Here is a 5,217-nt window from a genome sequence, read left to right as displayed (position 1 = left end):
GCGCTGGCCGGATAGAGGGGGAGACCGCTTTAAGAAACTTTGCAAGCAGGAGGTATATTGGATGTTTAAAATGCAATCAGTCCATCCGGATGGCCTTAATGAAGCCATCGAATTAAATGCAATCATCTGAACCTCCTGCTTGCAAAGGTGTAGAACAATTGGAGTTTCAGCTATCATAGGTTACTTCCTGTGTCATTGGGCCTTTTTTTCCCCTGTGCACTCCCCCTCATTCCCCTCCCCTCCCCCCTCCCCTCCCCTTCCCTCCCACCCTCTCCCTTATCTCCACCATCACCCCTATTCCTTCTCCCCCCTTTCTTTATCCATAATATTTTTTTATATCACTTTCTAAATAAGGGAATAATATACAATAATAAATATAATAAAGGGAAAAAAAAAAAAAAATTAATAAAAATAATAATAAAATATTACTAAAAAATATATACATAAAAAAATGTAAAACTATTAATACTAAACACTAATTAAATATAATTAATATATATATAAACATGATAGATAATATATTGAAATACCATATTCAATTATACCTTCGCCTCCCCCCGCCCCACCCCCCCTTCTTCTACTTCTACTTTTTATCAATATTAAAACGTATTGATGTTTAAAACACTTATAAGAATTATCTATATACACTCTTCTCACTTTATGAAAACTATATACTCTTTTGAATCCCATGTAGCCTATTGTCGATGTTTCTGTATGTTGTTCTACACTGACCAAACTCTTTTATATATCATTTCCCCCATCCCCCTTTTTCTTAATAGATACAATCCCATCTGTTGTTATTAGAAATGTATATTTCATAAAATATATGAAGAATACCAGTACTTGGTACCGCTCTTGAAATAAATGCATCATATAGCCCACTATCGATGTTTCTGTATGCTGTTCTGTATAGACTAAACTTTTGTACATATCGGTTTTTTTTCTTTTCATAATTGATATAATACTTTCCGTTATTGTGAAGACATATACTTCATAAAATGTGTGAGGAATGTTGGTACTTGGTACTGCTTTTTCACTTTAACAAGATAAAACCAATGCGGGGATCGTGATTAACCTAGTTCTAAATATGCGTTCCACGTACTCTACACTTCCGCATTGTATTGCGGTCCATATAAACCCCCTTCTTCCGCCCTGAGACATTGTCCAGGACGGGAGCAGTATTCACCATCAGTGACGCTCTCACGTCACAACAAAACAAACGCCGAGGTACTTCCGGCAGCTTGCGTGTCAAAGACCGGAAGTACAGGCAACTGTAACTTCCGGCTTTCACGATCCCCGCGCTGGAGATATTTTCTTTGTTTTTTCTTCACCTCTAAAGGTAATATCAATGAATTATTACTTCCTTACATGTGTCTTTAATAGGTCTGTCCCCCGCATTCAAACTCAATATGTTTTTACCTAATATAAATGAATTGTATACTTCTAATGATCACAGTCAGGTGTGTGTAGTAATGCTCATTACACAGGGTATATAAACCCATGCAATAGACCCTGTAAGTCACCTTGAAAAAGCTGCTGTGAGCAGCGAAACGCGTTGGTGCACCCCTGGATGACCTGATAACCCCTCAACAATCTGAATCTCATGGTCATATGGTTTGGACTCCACACCTTCTTTTTGGGAGATAACACTCCTAGAATACCTTCTCTCCGTCAATTCACAGTGAGTGGAACATTTGGGATACCCATACCCCCGTCCGAGGCTTTGGTTCATCTGGAGGCACGCCACCCCCTTAAACAAGCCCGGTTGGGTCCATAGAGGTCCAGTGTTCCCCCAAGTACCACACATACCATCTTGGTACCATCCACCTGGATTACAAAAATTCCTACTACAAAGTGAACTGGCCCCTCACTTTGTTACCATTTCCAGTGAAAAATTTCAACATCTCCTGGTGTGGACACATTCATCCAATCCTACAATTTCTGAAAACCAAAGACCGTCATATCGGACTGAACTGTCCCATACCATCTGAGGGTGACTATTAATATCAGTGTCATTTTTTATCTATTTTATTGCTTGTTTTAATTTATCCTTTTTCTTATGTGAATTAATAAATTGTCAATTTTTTTACCACACACCTGACCTATATGTTTATGTTAATGTAATTTATTGTTTATATTAATTCAATCTTCAGTAAATTAGCGCAGTCAACCACCCCTTTTCTCTGCCTCACTCAGACACCTGCAAGCGGCATCCAGGCTCCCAGCGACCATCGGAGGGAGATGTGAGGGGAAGCTGCACGAAGGCTCCAGGGGATGTCCCCACTCCCTTCCTGCCAAGCGCTGGCCGGATCATGCGCTCCAGCTCTCATCCCCAGGAGAGAGACTCCAGTCTCGGCCCAGGGCCCAACTCCATTCCCGTAGGCCTCACTGACGCTTTCTCCCCTCCTCAAACTCCAGCCCTGACTGACTCTGCCCAGGCTTCGGTGACTCTCTCTTCCCCAACCCCCCACCACCACCCATGCCACCACCACCCATGCCACCCACGGCTCTACCCTACAGGAAGATTCAAGATGGCGCCGCAATGGCTGGCTAGGAACTGTGCACTCAGCCATATGTATCCCGTGCCTCCTGTGTAATAACTGTACTGTCTGTTACAACTGTGCTGTCTTTGCTCATACTGTTACCCACCTGGCTGCTGCAATGACCAGTGGCACCGCTGATGGCTGCCTAGGCGCTGTGCAGCTCAGCGAGTATGTATTCCCTTTGTGATAAACTGTACTGTCCCTGCTCATATTGGGCCTTATTCTAGTTCACTCTTAGAGGTAAATTCCTTCTCAAATGGACAAAACCATGTGCACTGCAGGGGGGCAGATATAACATGTGCAGATAGAATTAGATTTGGGTGGGGATTTTCTTCAAAGTGAGATTTATATTGCAGTGTGCAAATAAAGCAGTCAGTATTTTCCCTGCACCGAAACCTCAATAAATAACTCACTCAAATCTAATTCTATCTGCACCTGTTACATCTGCCCCCCTGCAGTGCACATGGTTTTGTCCATCTGAGAAGGAATTTGCCTATAAGAGTGAACTAGAATAAGGCCCATTGTCACCTACCTCGCTGCTGCAGCGACCAGTGGTGACCGCTGATGGCTGCCTAGGAGCTGTGCAGCTCGGCGGGTATATGTTCCCGTGTGATAACTGTACTGCTCCTGCTCATATTGTTACACACCTGGCTGCTGCAACAATCAGTGGCACCGCTGATTGTCTGCCTAGGCGCTGCGCAGATTGGCGGGCATGTGCCCCCAGTATGTAATGTCTTAATGTAATGTATGTAATGTCCTCCCCCCCTTATCCCTGCTTGATGCTGCACTGTAATCTACAAAAAATTCCTAGTATGCGCAAGCACACATGCCCAAAAATGTTGATTCTGTTCTACTCTATTCTATGTCACTAAACTCGCCATACTTTGAGCACAGTGCTTCGCTCGACAAATCTTTTTCATGCTGACTTTTTCACCATGTCGACATTTTGACTACCAACCTTTTGATCATGTCGACTTTTTAACTGTCGACCTTTTGACTGTCGACTAATAGTCGTTTTCAATTTTTCACCATTTTTGGCCAAAGGGTGCAACAAACTGGCATGTGAAACTGAGGGCCTGATTCAGACTTGATCAGTGGGTTGCAAATCTCCGGAGCCCAACGATCAGGTAAACTTTACCCTGCCGGTGTGGATTTCCATCCCTGTGCATGTTTCACAGCCATGGACATAGGAGGAAATCCATTCGCAATCAATCACCATCAAATGGATTTTCCCCTGTTCACAGCCACTGATCTGGACTGCAGCTGATGTCAATGTCTCTCCCTCCCAATGTCAGGGTACCACCTGCATTTTCTTGGGTACTTCCACAAACGCTGTCAACCAAGTTGCGAATGGCCAGTGATGACACTCCATTGCTGGCTACTTTCACACAGACGGCTTGCGCATGCGCACTACAATACATGTGCATGTGTGGCTTTTTGATAATTGGCAGAGCTGCAATGGGTCTAAATCTGGGGTAGCCAACCCTAAGCAGCACTTAAGCAGCCCATGCACGCTGCTTTGTGGGCGTGCTTTTCGTGCTGTACTAGCACGGATCACATTGCATTGCATTGCATGTGCATCCGTTGTGCATGCAATGCAATGCAATGTGATGAAACCTAAGTACAAAAAGTATGTGCAAGCACATACTTTTTGTACTTAGGTTTCATCACATTGCATCGCATTGCATGCACAACCGATGCACATGCAATGCAATGCAATGTGATCCGTGCTAGTACAGCACAGAAAGCACGCCCTCATAGCAGCATGTATGGGCTGCTCTAGTCCTCGAGAGCTACCAACAGTGCATGTTTTGCAGGTCTCTTTACAGAATCACAAGTGAGCTAATTAGCTCCATCTGTGTATCTTTCAAAATGTGTCAGTGATTAATGAGTGCAGCTGTGCAGCAGCTAGGTTGTCTGGAAAATGTGAACTGTTGGTAGCTCTCGAGGGCTAGGGTTGGCTACCACTAGAGATGTGCATAGGGTTACCACCTAGTCCCTTTAATTCCGGACACATATTAATTACACAGGTTCTGTGGCTGGCTGACTTCAAGACTCCACCTGATTTTAAACTGCCACAGAACCTGTGTAATTAACATGTGTCCGGAATTAAAGGGACTAGGTGGTAACCCTAGATGTGCACCGGCCACTTTTCGGGTTTTGCGTTCTGATTACCTTGAGGTTTTGGGTTCTAATGGGTTTTGGCAAAACACCTCCTAAGTGTTTTGTGTTTGGATTTTTTGGGGTTTTGGGTTCTGATTTTTTTGTTAAAAAAGCATAAAAACAGCTAAAATCGCAGAATTTGGTGTTGTTTTTTTTGCTCCTACGCTATATTGACCTCAATAACATTCATTTACACTCATTTCCAGTGTATTCTGAACACCTCACACCTCACAATATTGTTTTTATTGCCAAAGTTTGCACTGAGGTAGCTGGATAACTATGCTAAGCCACACAAGTGTGCGGCACAAACACGTGGCTCATGTAAGAGTGGCACTGCAGCGGCAGACATGATGGCAGTTTAAAAAAATAGGCCCATAAAAGATACCTATCTGGCTTGATCATGCACTGATTACCATGTGCAGCCAAGGAGCGGTGGGCATTTTGTGCAGCACAGAGTTTGTCTGTAAGTGTGTAACTGTTTTGATCACTTTAACATCCAACAAGACCCCTA

This window comes from Crinia signifera, chromosome 9 (assembly GCF_055691185.1).
Source record: "Crinia signifera chromosome 9, ASM5569118v1, whole genome shotgun sequence".
Classification (NCBI taxonomy): domain Eukaryota; kingdom Metazoa; phylum Chordata; class Amphibia; order Anura; family Myobatrachidae; genus Crinia; species Crinia signifera.
This window is presented reverse-complemented; position numbering follows the sequence as displayed.